The 16,932-nt window shown below is 40.6% G+C and overlaps 1 pseudogene; it reads right to left on the bottom strand.

Annotated features, from left to right (window-relative positions):
- On the bottom strand, positions 11,368 to 15,193 carry LOC100521703 (annotated as a pseudogene).

Below are 16,932 nucleotides of genomic sequence, written 5' to 3'. Positions count from 1 at the left end.
TTGTTTCTTTTTCTCCTGTTAATCTGTTTTATATTCATTTTATTATTAGTCCAGCCACACAAAGCTCAAGGGGGTAGAAAGGAAAGTTTCCCCTCCGCAACAGGCCCATTGTAAATGAGGAACCTGTCTGGCAGGTGACCAGCTGTCCTTCTTTGCTTGGGATAGAGGGGATTCCCAGTGCATGGGACTTTCCATTTACTGGGTTTACTGGGCTGAGTTTACCTCGCAGTGAGAATAGATTCCAGAACTCTGAATATTTAGATTCCCGAGCCCTGGTTGAGTTTTGCCGGGCAGGGGAGGTATCTTCCCTGAGAAAGACATCTTGTTCCTTTTGGGGCTACAGCACACTGGGCTGGGTGTTCTCAGGGAACGCTCTGGTCTTGACTCTTGTTACACTGGAATGGAAGAGGTCAGAGGTGTCTAAGAGGGAGGCCAGCCACTCCAGGGAGGGCCCTCATGTTAGGGCTGGGTGCCCCTTCAAGGACCAGTGATCTGAGAAACCAGTTTACCTTGGAGAGAGCAAAGGTGACAGGGAGTTTCACGTGACATTGTTTCCAGGTCTCATGGCCTCTGCCATCCCCTTGTGCTCCTGTTTCCCTGCTGGGGTGTTCTTCTTCATCCTCAATGTCTGGCTAGCTCCTGTTCAGCCTTCAAACCCTGTAGATGCTGCCCAATTTCCATCTATCTTTCCCTCTTCCTCCTCTCTCTCCCTCTTCTCTCTTTCCTCTTCTCCCACTCTCCCTCCCTCTCTTCCTCTTTTCCTTTTCTTCAAATATTATTTGAATGCTTAGCATATACCAGTCATTAAACAAGGCACTGGAGCTATAAAGTTGAAGAAGACAAAGTCTAGATGATAACCCATCCCCCAATAGCCCTGTGCACACACCACACATTCTAAATCTTTATCACTGATTTTTTTTCCCCAGATTACCTACAGACTATTGATATGCATATCTCTCAAGTGAAAGTGCGAAATTCTGTAGCCTTTCTTCTCAATTGGATTTTAGTTTACTCTTCTTGAAATCATTCCCCGGTCCCCCATCCAGGGAAGCTGTCTGATAATCAACTCCATCCATTGTGTCCTGATTCTTAGAGTCTGGGGCAGGAAATTCGCACACTATTACTCAAGCTGCTTTTAGTCCTTGCCATTGTGCTTCATTCTGACTTGTGACCTCCCAGCCCAGAGCTCTGTCTTCATTTTATAAATAGTCTGGATATTTTTATCCCAGTATATTACTTCATACTTGTTCCCACTAAAGCTCATTTGTCAGTTGTCTGACCACATGCTCAAATATATAGGTTCTTCTGACTAGCCCAAGGTTCAGCAAACTTGTTCCATAAAGGGCCAGATAATAAATAATTTTAGCTTTGCTGCTATCCCCCAGTGTGGGTGGCAGTTATCTCCTCTGCAAAAGCAGCCATTGATGAGAGTCAGCAGATGAGCATGGCTGTGTTCCCATAAAACTTTATTTATGGACACTGAAATGTGAATTTCATATAATTTTCATGTGTCATAAAATATTGGACTTTTTTTTTTCAACCTTTTACAAAGGTAAAAAGCATTCTCAGCTTGTGGGCTGCACAGAAATAGGTGTGGGCTGGATTTGGCTCTTGGGCTGTAGTTTGCTGACCCTGATCTAGTCCCATCACTAGTTAGATGTGTTAGAGATTTTGCTGCATACTCTCTCCACCTGGTCAGGGAGCTCTTCCTAGCACAGATGCTTGAGGATTCAGGCTCTTTACTTGGGTCTATCAATCCTCGCTTCCCAACGTACCACTGAGGCAGCTGAACTGTCCTAGAACCCACCAGAGTGCTCTTCTCATGGCTGCCCAAGCCTCCCAGTGGCACCTGTTAAAATGTGTTGGATTTTTCAGAATGGAAATCTGCTGTCTCCACTCTCCCACACCCTCAGCTCAGTCACTCCAAACCAAAGCCTCACTGAACTTGCATTGTTTGGGGCTTTGACCACAGCCCTTGTGTAAGTACAGATGCCTTATTTGGAGTGCTTTTCTTCACCACTTCTTTACCCAGTGAATCCTAGGTAAACACTAGAGCCACCATCCCCATGGGACCCATCGCATCCAAAGTATGGATGAGTCTATTTGTTATATGAGCTAACATCTCACTTTGTTATTTTATTCACATTAGTGGCTTTACTTGCTAACAGCTGCCTCTAACTCCCTTATTACACATTCTGGTGCAGAGATTGGGGGACTGTCTGTCTTTGCTCACCACTGTATTGCCTGTACTTGGCCCTGTGCCTGGCACATAGTAGGTATTTAGCAAGTATTTCCTGAACAGAGGAACCAGAGCCATGGTAGACCTCAGCCTGTGGCTGGGATGCTGTTGTCTATGACAACCTCCTGCCCCCTATCCTAGCTGAGTGAGCTGGCATGAATTACAAGATCTCTTTGAGCCTCAGTTTCCTTCTCCATAAAATGGAAGTAGTGACTATTATCATTGTGTTGTGGTGACTTTAAGAGATAATGTGCCTGGCACGTGGCTTGTCCCAGTCATGGTAAGATTAATGCTAGTCCCCTTTGCCCCTTCCTTTCCTGGATGTCAACTGACACCTAACTGCCACTTGCCCAGGTTCCCCATGCTCACAGGAGCCCCCCTTCCTGAAGGGAACTGCACTGTTTTCTCAGAGAAATCCAGAATTAGAAATGTGACTACCACACCCACCACACATCTGCTGCCTTTCTAGGAGCTGTCACTTGGGCTCTCTAGTTCCCTCCCCTGGCTGAATCAACAGGCCCCACCCACTGTTTTTGCTGCTGAGATAGTTCCTTATTGCCTCACAAAACATTCCAGTCTCTTGTGATGGCATTTATTTCAGCCTCTCCTTTGGAGACCTGTCAAAGGTCTTTTCTTTTCTTCTCTTTTTTTGCTTTTGGTTTTTAGGGCTGCATCCGTGGCATATGGAAGTTACCAGGCTAGGTGTTGAATAGGAGCTGCAGCCACCGGCCTACACAACAACCACAGCAACTTGGGATCCGCGTTGGATTGTGACCTATACCACAGCTCACGGCAATGCTGGATCCCTAACCCACTGAGCGAGGCCAGGGCTCGAACCCACATCCTCATGGATATTAGTCAGGTTCATTAACCGCTGAGCCACGACAGGTACTCCCTTAAAGATACCCTCTTGCTATCCTTCTCTGAAGTTAATTTTAAGTGTTTAGCCTGCCTATTTCACAAGTAAACCATAACTTCTCAGGTTTACTCCAAGATTTCTTAATGATAATGAATATTATTGTGTAATAAATATTGCAATATTTTGAGCCCGTTATGTGCCCACCACTGTTCTAGGAGCCTTACATACATTGTTTAATTTAATCCTAATAACAGCTGTGCCTAGTAGACATTATAATCCCCATTTTCTACATAAGATAAATGAATTTTGTTGTTGGATTTCCCTGGTGGCTCTGCAGGTTAAGGATCCTGCATTGTCACTGATGTGGCATGGGTTCAGTTCCTGGCCCAGTAACTTCCTCATGCCATGGACTTGGCAAACAAACAAACTAAATCAAAAAAACAAAACCAAAAACAAAACATAATAAAAGTAATTTTTTTCAAAGCCTCACAACTAGAAAATGGTAGAGTCAAGATTTGTCCCAGACAAGGGCCATCATCTTTCCACTCTGACATTTTCCTCTCTTATGCTTGGTGTAGGTGATGGTGGAAGGAGAAGTGTGTATAATATTCTCACTTTTCTAATCTCCTGGGTGAAAAGCCACTTGTTATGACTGCTTACCCATTTTGGCAAATGGTCCTTCAATGTTGTGTTAGAGTTCCATCAAAACTCATGTAGGGGAGTTCCCCTCGTGGCTCAGCAGCAATGAACCGGACTAGGATCCATGAGGATGCAGGTTCGATCCCTGGCCTTGCTCAGTGGGTTAAAGGATCTGGTGTTGCCGTGAGCTGTGGCATGTAGGTCGCAGATGTGGCTCAGATCTGGCTTTGCTGTGGCTGTGGTGTAGGCCAGTAGCTACAGCTCCGATTCTACCCTTAGCCTGGGAACTTCCATATGCCGTTGGTATGGCCCTGAAAAGCAAAAATACGTACATACATACAAGAAAAAGAAAAAAGTCACGTAGCTCTGAAGTTCCTGCATGGTGCAGTGGGATTGGTGGCATCTCTGCAGCGCCAGGACATAGGTTTGGTCCCCTGTCTGGCACAGTGGATTAAAGCATCCAGCATTGCCCCACTGTATCCAGGTGTAGGTCACAACTGCAGCTTGGATCTGATCCCTGGCCTGGGAACTTCCATATGTCATAGGGTGACCAAAAATGGGGGTGGGGAGAAAACCTGAAATAAAAACTCATGTAGGTCTTGAAGTATTATCATTTTATTCAAACTATTCATGATCAATTTATCCAACCAGTATTTAACAGGCTGTCTTAGTCTGTTTGGGCTACTATTACAAAATACCACAGGCAAGGTGGCATATAAACAACAGAAATTTATTTCTCATAATTCTGGAGGCTTAGGATTACAAGATCAAGGCACTAGTATGGTTGTGTTCTGATGAGGACTGTCTTCCTGGTTCACATTTCGCCGTTTCTCACCGTGTCCTCACAAGGTGGGCTCAGCTGGCTCTCCTTTGTAAGGGCACTCATCCCATTTATCCATTCTCAGGACGTAATCACTGCGCAAAGGCCCCATCTTCTAGCACCATCACATCAGGCATTAGGATTCCCACATATGAATTTGGGGGGAACACAAACCTTCAGACCATAGCAGAGGTTGTAAACCAGACACTGCGCTATGTGCTGAACATGCTTTAGCCAAATAAATGTGTTCCTGGTTTTTAAAATTAAAACATTGGGGAGTTAGTGGAAGAGGCATTTGTGAGGGAGGTGTGGAGGTAGGGAAGATGGAAAGAAAGGAAGGGAGTGAGAAGGACATCATATGAAGTACCTGCCCTGGGAATCCATGGGTCAGAAAGAGGCCAGTGGGTATGATGGGGAAGGCAGGGAAATTTTAATAAGTGTCTCACACACCAAGATAGAAGGAACCAGCAAAATTTTGCCTGCCATGAAATACTGTCTTTGCTGGTGGTGCCTTATGGTTTTCAGTTCTTTTCCTAACAAGCTGGTACTTTCCTACTGTGCCCATTTACTCTTTTCCAAGCCACATAGATATTACCTTTGCATCTTGTGTTGTCTGTGTAGGAGGCATCCCTACTTACCTTGCTAGCCACCAAAATTGCTACAGTGGCTGACTGTTTTATTGTGTAGACGGGTTTTACTTCATTTCCCCCTTAGAGTTGTGTGTATGTGTTTGTGTGTGCACAAAGTGTACATGGGTACACAAGTATGAATAGACTTGTGCATGGGAGAGGTGAGGGACCTGGATTGTTGTAGTTCATTCATTAAAGTCATGTTCTGACAGAGGGATCGTGGTGACCAGAAGAATCATTTAGGTAAAGCATTATTTGGTGAGTTCACTGTACATTAGAGTCAGAAACTTGATTTTGTTGGCATCCTAAGAATGCATTAATTTCTCATCAACCTGGATCACAGAAACAAATACAAAGCAGAATTTTGTGGATATGTAAGAAAGTATACCTATGTGTTAGAGATCCATACTGAAGTAAGTGGGGATGAAATGACTTGGGTCTAACATTTGCTTTAAAACGTTTTAGTTTTTAAAAGTGCAGGAAAGTGAAGCAAGTATGGGAAAATCTTGATAATGATTTAACTTGATTAATGAGTGTTTTATACTATTCATCATACATTATATAATGTTAATGTTGTATATATTCATTATACTATTTTCTCTACTTTTTTTTCTTTTATTGGCCGCACCCTCAGCACTGTGGAAATTGCCAGGCCAGGGATTGAATCTGAGCTGCTTCTGTGACTTGTGTCACAGTTGTGGCAATGCTGGATCCTTAACCCACTGTGCCAGGCTGGGGATCGAACCTGTACCAATGCAGAGACAATGCTGGATGCTTAACCCACAGCATCACAGCAGGAACTCCTATTTTCTCTACTAATTTGTGTTTGAAATTTTCATAATATAAAATGTAAAAATATAAAGAAAATGACAGTAATTTACAGAGAGAAATAAAATAGGTTATCTGGATATTCAAGTTACTTTAACTAGGAAGACAACATGGAAAGCTAATTTGATTTAAGACTGCAGGATACACCTGGAATCCTAGCAAGGGGCATTAGCTGTAGGATCCAAGCTAATGGCTCCATGCTCTGGGGTCCTTTCCACCAAGGACATGCAACCATTGTGGGGCGTGGCAGGAACCCCATCCTTCAGACTTGCTGGAAAAGACACTGACTTTCCCTGAACTGCCCTGGGCGGGATAGAAGCTCAGTCTTCAGGGAATTCCCACTTCGACTCAGTGGGGTAAGAGCCCAACTAGCATCCAAGAGGATGTGGGTTTGATTCTTGGCCTTGCTCAGGGGTTAAGGATCTGGCATTGCCATGAGCTGTGTTGTAGGTTGCAGATGCGACTTGGATTGTGCATTGTTGTGGCTGTGGTGTAGGCCGGCAGCTGCAGCTCCAATTTGACCCCTAGCCTGGGAACTTCCATATGCTGCAGGTGTATGTGGCCCTAAAAAGAAAAAAAAAGGAGGCTCAGTCCTTGTTACATGATAGTGTGTGCCACAAAAGATGACCGCCCTGTTAACCATACGAAATGACTGAACTGTCCATTTCTGTTTTCAACATATTTCTCCAAAAACAATTGATTCATTCTCTGCTTACTAAATTACAACTCCAGTATAGTCCCACTCCCAAGAATACTCCCTGAGCATCTTTGAGTGCCCCCAGGTGCTTTGTTTACTCATTTATAGCTTCCTACTTTATTCCAACAGATAACTGATCTTCTCCTTTTTGTTTATTTTGCTAGAAAAACTCTTAGAGGACAGATTAGTCTCTCATCTCAAGTCTTGAGGGGCACCTCAGAGTTGTTCTTTCCCATTCCAGCCATGTCTTAGATTGAGCTGTCCACTGTCCAGCACACAGCACAGCTAAAGGCTGATCAGCCCAGTACCACCAGGAAAAAGTGTTAGTTTGTCAAAATCAGCCTGACAGCAAAGGGGCGCCCTATGGAGCTGTGAAGTGCTGCCCTCCCCAAAGGACCTCCAGCAGCTGTGTTCTTTTTCTTCCCCCACTGTAGCGTTATTTTTATTTATTTTTATTGAATGAAAGATTCTTCAAATTCTACAGTGTTTTACAATTTTCAAAGGTTTCACACAGATGATTTCATATAGTCACATTAGAACCCTTCCCCCCTAACTCCTTTATTTCCCCTCCTGTCTTCCTGCTCCCCACTGGTAACCACTAGTTGTTCTCTGTATCTGTGAGTTAGCAGTGGTATTCTTATGGAATGTTTAGACTAATTACAGAATGAACTTTCCTCATGTGTCTACAAGTGAATTTGCCCCAGAAAGATCACTTTTACAGAATTGAAAGCTAGCCCTCGAGCACAGAGTGAGGGCTCCAGTGGCTTCTGGGTCTAAGCTCTCCCATATGTCTGTACCCTGGGACAGTGGAGGTCGCTGAGGAATGGCATATACTCGTTTGCAGCCAGGAGCTCCTCTCTCCCCTTCTGCTCTTCTGTCCAGGGACTGTCTCAAAGACTTAGACATTTGATGTCTATATCCATCCCCTTCCCCAACCCCATGTCAGACACTTAAAGCCTGTTCCAGCTGAGGGGATGGGTGCCTCTATTGCTACCACCAATAGCAGCAGGCATCTGTTTCTCTTGCTTCTGGCATCTGGTTTTGCTTTGAGACCTCTTATTGTTGGGATACATGACAGATCCTGTTAACTGCCGGTTCAGTTTCTGCTCTGGCTGACACCCATATTCCATCAGATGTCTTAACATCTGAAACCTGAGAAGCCAAAGGGCAAAGTGAGGATTCCTGACTTTGCAGCCTGACCTGTCTGCTTGACTTTGCCCTGTTTGCCCTTCACCAGCTCCAGGAATAACAGAGATGGCTAAAGAGAAAGGCTAATGATACCCCCGCCCCCCCGCCGTGGTTTACAATGCATTTTGAAAGGCATGATTTAACCTGATCCCCTTTCAGATCTGTTGAGATAGTTATTATTTCTATTTGAAAAGATAAACTATGGCACTATGAGGTTAATTAATGTGTTTATAATTAAGTTAATTGCCAGGAGGAATAAGACATGAACTGAGGTATTCTATCTCCTGGGGGAGTTTATCTGTATCTAAATCCAAGTTATTACTAAACCACTATATTTCCATAATTGAAATATTACTGGTAGTAACCAAGTTGTATTACCACAGAAGATGACTCATTATTAGCAGCAGGCTGAGATTGTTCAGTAATCAAATGCCATATTTCATTTTCATGCATATATTGAATGTACTAATTTTTTATCATGAGGAATCAATAGGTAATGTATATAGCTCAAAAATCAAGAAAAAGAGGTATAAATATATTACATACAGTTTCAATGGTAATTAACAGTAGAATTTAGAAACTGTTAATAAGACCTCTGAGTAATGAGTGTGGGAGTGGTGGGGTTGGTGGGGATGGGTGGTGGAGATTTTTCTTTCTTACTTCTATTTTTTTGCTTTTTAGGGCCACATCTGCAGCATATGGAAGTTCCCTGGCTGGGGGTTGAATCAGAGCTGTGGCTACTGGCCTACAGCAGAGCCATAGCAAGGTAGGATCTGAGCTGCATCTGCAACCTATACCATAGCTCAGGGCTCTGAGCAAAGCCAGGGATTGAACCTGCATTCTCACGGATACTAGTCGTGTTCGTTACTGCTGAGGAACTCCTGTTTCTTATTTTAGATACTTCTGCACAGTCTGAATTTTTAGAACTGTGCAAGTATAACTTCTATAAATGAGTTTAAAAACAGAAAAGGAAATGAAATAAAAGGCATCCCATCAATGAATGATTGCTTAGTCATGTATAATACTAGGCAGCCAATAGAAAAACTGAGATCCAACTATACACATTTTAAGAAGAACAAATTGCAGAATGATATGGTTAGGATAAGACTACTTCATAGAGTGTGTGTGTACGTGTGTGTGAGTGTACGTGTACAACAGACTTGGGAGGGTACATATTAAGGTGAGAGCAAAGTATAGAAATATATGTCAAAGTGGGGAGGAAAGAAAAACTTTAAAAAAATTTATGCTTTTATATATTGTTTGATTTTTTTCAAGGAGCATACATAGATCCCGCCTTGCTATGGCTCTGCTATAGGCCAGCAGCCACAGCTCCGATTCAACCCCCAGCCTGGGAACTTCCATATGCTGCAGATGTGGCAGGTTCAAAGCTAAAGTGATTCTGAGTGTTTCCCTTTTCTTTTTTGCCATGAAAGGGTCAAGTGTGATTGGACTGTGTTCGGTATGAAAGTCAGGATATTACACTGACTTGGAAGGAGGAAACTCACTGGTCCTCCGCTCCTTTGTATTGTTCCCAAAGGGAAGTTTGTGAATAGAATTGCTCCACTCTTGTGCCTTATTGTCACCACAGAGTTGACCAATAGTCTTATTTGTGTTTCTTTTTATATAGTTAGATTTCCTTCCTCTGCTTGGTTTTGAGCAAATGTCACCAGGAGTATGTGGGATTTAAACCCCCAAGACAGTATCTGATGATTATAAGACATCTGTTTCATACTTTGGAGTCCTGGACTTATGGTCTTGACTAACTCTGATACTTTTTAGAATTCTTTTGGCAACTCAATTATTTTTTTCCTTTATTGTGAAAGGAATGCTTAACATGAGATTCGCCCTCTTAACAAATTTTTAAGTGTTCAATATGTTATTGTTGACTATACGTACAATGTTGTACAGCAGATCTCTAGACCTTATCTGTTTAATTTAATTTTTTTCTCCCAATGTTACTGAGGTATAACTAATATATAGCACTGTATAAATTCAAGGTGTACAGCATAGTGGTTTGACTCACATACATCATGAAATGATTATCACAATAAGTTCAGGGAATATCATCTCATATAGTTTATAAAGAAATAGAAAAAAATTTGTCCTTGTCATGAGAACACTCAGGATTTACTGTCTTAACCATTTTCATATAACATTCATAAGTGTTAGTTTTATTTATCATGTTGTAAATTATATCCCTCATGCTTATTTATCTCATAACTGGAAGTTTATACCTTTTGACCACCTTCATCTGGTTCCCCCTCCTCCCACCCCCACCTCTGGTCACCACAAATCTGATCTCTGTTTCTGTATGTTTGTTTTTGAAGTATAATTGACCTACAAGACTATGTTAGTTACTGTTTCACAACATAGTGATTCCATATTTCTATACATTTCAAAACAATCACCAGGAGTTTCCGTCGTGGCTCAGTGGTTAATGAATCTGACTAGGAACCATGAGGTTGCAGGTTTGACCCCTGGCCTTGCTCAGTGGGTTAAGGATCTGGTGTTGCTGTGAGCTGTGCTGTAGGTCGTAGACGTGGCTTGGATCCTGCATTGATGTGGCTACAGATCCAATTAGACCCCTAGCCTGGGAACCTCCATATGCCGTGGTTGAGGCCCTAGAAAAGACCAAAAAAAAAAGAGAGAGACAAAAAACAAACAAAATGATCACCATAAGTCTACTTACCATTTGTCACCATACAAAGATTTACATAATTGACTTTGTTCCCCACATTCTGCATTTCGTACTGTGACTCATTTATTTTGCTTCCAGAAATCTGTACTGCTTAATCTCCATTACCCTTTTCTTTCCTCCACCTTTCCCCTCCCCTCTGGCAACCATCCTTTTGTTCTCTGTCTCTATAACTCTGTTTCTGTTTTGTTGTGTTTATTCATTTGTTTTGTTTTGTAGATTCCACATATAAGTGAAAGCATGCAGTATTTGTCTTTCTCTTGTGTGAGTTATTTCACTTAGCGTAATACCCTGCAGGTCCATCTGTATTGTTGCAAATGGCCAGATTTCATTCTTTTTTATGGATGAGTAGTATTCCACTGTATTGATGGTACTGTTTCCCTGCCTAAGTAGCTGTTTGGCCCGAGGCATCCTGGTACTGGTGCCAACAGGGTGGTGGGTGGTTCCGGGTCCTGGTGCTAATAATAAGCTGGAGGAGGATTCCAAAATGACACTTGCCAGCACCAATGCCCTCATGGCAGATGAGTCCCAGAGTGAGCTCCATTTGTCTCCTGCTTCTCCAGGAGGCTCTCCAAGATCAGCAGGTTGGTCTGACCCAGGCTCCTTTTAAATTACTGCTCGTGTACTTAGTCTTGGTGTGTGTGAGATTTTTGTGTGTGCCCTTTAAGAGTGGAGTCTCTACTCCGGGGATACACTGTGATGGAAAATAATATTAAAAAAGAATGTGTATATGCACACACACATACATACATATATGTACACACACACATACACACACATACATATATAAGAATATATATATATATATATACTTGTATGATTGATTCACTTTGCTGCACAGCAGAAATTGACATAACATTGTAAATCAACTATACTTAAACTAAAAATGAAAAAGAGTGGAGTCTATTTTCCACAGCCCTCTGGCTCTCCCAAAGTAAGTCCCACTGGCCTTCAAAGACTACAGTTCTGGTGGCTCATCTTCCTGGTGTAGAACCCCTGGGCTGGAGAACCTGATATAGGACTCAGACCCCTCGTTTCTTGGGGAGAGCATCTGTAATTGTAATTATCCTCTCATTTGTGAGCTGTCCTCCCAGAGGTATAAGTCCTGACTAGACCACATCTCTGTTCTTCCTACCCTTTCACTGTGGTTCTTCCTTTATATCTTTAGTTGTAGAAGGTCATTTCGGCCAGTCTTCAGGTCTTCCTCATCAATAGTGCCTACATAAGTGGTTGTAATTTTAGTGTGCCCATGTGAGGAGGTGAGCTCAGGGTTTTCCTACTCTACCATCTTGGCCATACCCACTCATTTTTCTTTAAAATAAAAGAAATTAAATTTATAAACACTTTAAGTTAACTTGGGAAATATGCAATAAAACAGAATGAATCCTACAAATTACAAAGACTTTGCTAATATGCAAACCGCCAATCCACCTAATTGGCATATCCAATCTACTTAACTGATTTAAGTGGTAATTTTTCCAACAAACTTCAGTTGGCAGATGAGTGATATATTTATGCCTTTGACAAAGATAACAAGTGTGGTATTGCTGTCATTGAGAAAAGAATATAAATCATGGTTATCTTATTGTTCTGGCTCATCAAAACTCAAAGAGCATGTGAGGGTCTGCCCTGTCCAGTAAGGTTAGGCAAATGTGATGGAAGGTGTGCTGGGGTGACACGTGTTTTTATCATATAAACCTCTGGTTGTTGTTCTTCATCTCCATTAGGAAAATATGTAGGGGTTGGTAGATTTGTACAGAAATCCCGATATGCAGACAGTTTAGAATCTCTGAGCAATTTTTTATGTCTAGTTACAGAGCCATTTTATGTAGATTATAATACTGCTTTGTGTCCACACTTTCCGTCCATATGCTGTCTTATCTGTTCTTCCCATTTGTCCAGGCATTTTAGTTCCAGGCCAGACTCTGACAACATCATTGATTGAAATTGTTCTAGCTCTCCCGTGGATCTTTGTTTGACCATGTATAATAGGCTGGCCTTTAAATCCCATATTTTCATGACGTCTTGAAAACCTTTATGAATACAGTTTTTGTTGTGACATTCACATACTGTCTTGGGAGAAAATGAGCAGCCTAGCAAAGAGTGCCTGGTTTAATGACTGCGTTGTCTGTTACGTGAAAGGTTTTAACTTTCGGTACTGGCAGCAATCCAAGTTCTTAGTAAATTTCCAATATAGATGTAGATTTACAGAAATGTGATATGGTTTTTCCTCCTACAGTTAGAGCTGCCATTTTCCATTATGGTTTTCCTTTGGAGTATATTTTAGGATGTGACAGTCTTATATGTTAAATAATGAGATATTACTTTTGACCATCCTTGGTCCATAAGGCATCATGCCCAGCTTCAGTGTGATAAGGCCAGCTCTAGAGCGATCTGGTTCCCAAGAATGTATAGGCCATGGTTCATTTTTCAGAGGACATGGTTTACTTAATAACTGGGCTTTATTTTATTTTATTTTTTTTAAGATTTTTATTTTTTCCATTATAGTTGATTTACAGTATTCTGTCAATCTCTATTGTAGGCTTTATTTTTTATCAGAGATCAATTATTTAACAGATGGGACATTTTCTTTGCAAAGATGCCCCTCACTCTTGATGTGAAGACCTCTGACCAAAAGCCAATTGTTCGCTATTCACCAAGTCCTAAGTCCAGTACCCATGTACCAGTCTGTGCCAGCAGCCTCCAAACAGACATCCTGTGGCTGTTGGGGGGGTGGGTCTTCTGGTCTTCTTGAGACTCTTTTGGGCACCCCATCACTCTCTTTTCAGGGCTTCCCTGACATGGGTAAGATATCTGGGAGCCATTCATCCAAAAATCTGACAATTAGAAATTTATTCCTCTTGCTTAACTGAAACTTTATGCTCAACTGTAATTCCTCATTCCCCTCAACCCCCTGCTCCTACCCCTGGCAAGTACCATTCCACTCTTTGGTTATATGAATTCATTTGTCTTAGATAGCTGTTCTAAGTGGAATCATGCAGTATTTGTCTTTCTATGACTAGCTTATTTCACTTAGCATAGTATCCTCAAAATTCATGTGGCATATTGCAGAATTTCTTTTTAAAAATGGAACAGTATTCCATTATATGTATATATCACATTTTAAAAATTTGTCATTTGATGTTTGTTTCCATGTCTTTACTGTTGTGAATAGTGGTGTGATGAACATAAAAGTGTTAATATTTTTGAGATCCTGATTTCAATTCTTTTAGATAAATACCCAGAAGTGGGGAGTTCCCGTCGTGGCGCAGTGGTTAACGAATCCGACTAGGAACCAGGAGGTTGCGGGTTCGGTCCCTGCCCTTGCTCAGTGGGTTAACGATCCGGCGTTGCCGTGAGCTGTGGTGTAGGTTGCAGACGCGGCTCGGATCCCGCGTTGCTGTGGCTCTGGCGTAGGCCGGTGGCTACAGCTCCGATTCAACCCCTAGCCTGGGAATCTCCATATGCCACGGGAGCGGCCCAAGAAATAGCAACAACAACAACAACAAAAAGACAAAAGAAAAAAAAAAATACCCAGAAGTGGGATTGCTGGATCACATGGTGGTTCTATTTTTCATTTTTTGAGTAACATCCTTACTGTTTTTCCATAGCAGTTGTATCATTTTGCATTCTTACCAACAATGTGCAAGAATTCTAATTTCTTCTAGTTTATCCAGTTTGTTGGTGTATAATTGTTCTTAGCAGTCTCTTATGATCCTTTTTATTTCCATGGCATCAGTTGTATATCTCTTCTTCCATTTATGATTTTATTTACTCAAATATTTTTACCTTATTTAGTCTAACTAAGGGTCTGTTGACTTTATCTTTTCAAAAAATCGACTCAGTTTTGTTGATTTTCTTCTGTTGCTTTTTTGTTTTCTATTTCATTCATTTTTGCTATGATTTTTGTCACTTCCATCTTTTTACTAACTTTGGGTTTAGTTTGTTCTTCTTCTAGCTCCTTGACCTATAAAATTAGATCATTTATTTTCTTCTTTTTAAATGTAGATTATCACTATGAACTTCTCTTTTAGTACTGCTTTTGCTTCACCCCATAAGTTTTAGTATGTTTTGTTTTATTTTTCTATGTCTTGAGGTATTTTGTAATTTCCTTTTTGATTTATTCTTTGACCCAATTGTTATTTAAGAATATGTTATTTAATTTCCAAATATTTGTGAAATTTCTAGTTTTCCTCTTGCTATTGATTTTTTAGTTTTCTTTCATTGTGGTTGGAAAAGATACTTGGTATATTTCAGTCTTCTTAAATTTGTTAAGACTTGTTTTCTGACCTAACAGGTGGCCTATCTTGGAGAAAGATTTGTATGCCTTTGAGAAGAATATGTATTCTGCTGCTGCTGGGTGGAATGTTCTGCATGTTTCTGTTAGGTCCAGTTGATGTATAGTGTTATTCAAATTCTTGGTTTCCTTGTTAATATTCTATTGGGATGTTCTGTCCATTATTGAAAGTGGAATATTGACATTTTCTATACTACTGTATTGCTGTCTATTTCTCCCTTGAGTTTTATCAGTTTTCTTGATATATTTAGGTGCTTTGATGTTGGGTGCAACATATACTTACCTAAGTATATGCCCAACATCATGCTATTATGCAGGAATCCTGCTTTTATATAAGAAGTGCAACTACCGTGAGGCCACTGTGCTAGAGAAGCCATGTGTACATGCTCTATACAACAGTCCCCACTTAGACTTGTCTTTTGGCCAAGATATTAGACATGTGTGTGAAGCCATTTTGGACCCTCCAGACAACTCCATCTGCCAGATGAATGACAAGTGTCCACCATTATTGCCTATTGGAACATATTTCTCCAGGTAAGTCCTGCTCAAATTCATGACTCATAAAATTGTTTGGGGGTAATTTGTTACAGAGCAACCAATAACCAGAACAGGGACCATTTATCCCCATTTTAGCCAAATTTTGGGGCAAATTAAGTACAATTATGGATTTAGTTCATCTTTTACTCCATTTTTTACCCTTTGCACTTAACTTTAGATATTAAAAAAATTCTGATCCTTTTGAGTATTAACAGTAAATATCATCTAGTTTTATCTAGTTGTGATCCATTTATACCTACTATTTTCTTCTTCTTTATAATTTTATATTTTTACTGTACAGTAGTTATATGGTCTGTTTTAAACAGCTATGTTATTTTCTAGATGTCATAGTGGGCTTAATATCCCTCTTTTGTTGAGTTTTGAGAGGTTTCCCCCCTAGTCTGGGGTGTTTCCACATAGACTTATCATTTTTGTCAGCATGCATGCCAGTATTCTCATCCTCTTCTTCCTTGGGGCTTGTAGTGTGCAGTTACGTGACACCTTCTGGCTGAGTTCTGGCCAATAAAATGGAAACAAAGTAATATGTTCTACTTCCAGTCCTGTCCCATAAAAACTATAAGTAATTGTCATTTTCGTTCCTTGTCTATCAGTGAGGTAGAGAGAACTGAATATCTAGAGGAAGGCACAGACATACAGTGGAAGGAGCCTGGGTCCCTGATTGACCACATGGAGCACAGCCCCCACAACCTGATGACCTCCACAGGCTGTATGGTGACAGAGAAATAAGCTTTTATTTGGTTAAGACAGAGATTTTAGGGTGCATCTCTCACAGGAGCTAGTGTTACTTAACTAGTATTATTTTTTTTAAGGTATATTAATTTTATTTATTTCTTAAAAATCAAAGCATAGTTGATTAACACCATTGTGCTAATTCCTGCTGTACAGCAAAGTGACTCAGTCACTTCCTTCTGAAAGGAAAAAACTACTGATACACAAAATAAAATGATTAAATCTTAAAAAAATTATGCTGAATGAAAGGAGCCTATACTAAATACATACATGCTGTGTGATTCATATTTTTTATTATGAGTATTTTCTAATTTATTTTGATATATTTCTTTTTCATATAACTTGTACATGAAAAATTCTGGTCTACTAGCTTATTTTTTAACATACAGTGGCTGATTCCTTCAGTTTTTGATACCTAGGTCTGTCTAGTTTTTGATCTCTAACTTTTCACTTTTTCCTGTTTTTTGTTTGTTTGTTTGTTTTTTAAGTCATGTCCATGTAGTTTCCTTCTTAGAGTCCAAGGGTCACTTTTTTCTTTCCTTCAGTACTCATATACATTGCCATCTTTTCACTATCTTGCTTATTTAAGTGTATATTTATCCAAATATTTTATTTTTTTCAACTTAGGTTATATTCTTGCTCTTGAGTTATTCAAATACATACTTAAAATACCTACTAATTTCTGGGAAATTTGGTGGAAGTATTCATGGTATTTGGGGAAACTCTCCAGATATAGAAGGAACCCAGTACCCTC

This window comes from Sus scrofa, chromosome 1 (assembly GCF_000003025.6).
Source record: "Sus scrofa isolate TJ Tabasco breed Duroc chromosome 1, Sscrofa11.1, whole genome shotgun sequence".
NCBI lineage: Eukaryota > Metazoa > Chordata > Mammalia > Artiodactyla > Suidae > Sus > Sus scrofa.
Note: the sequence above shows the minus strand (reverse complement) of the source record. Positions and strands in the feature narration are given on the sequence as shown.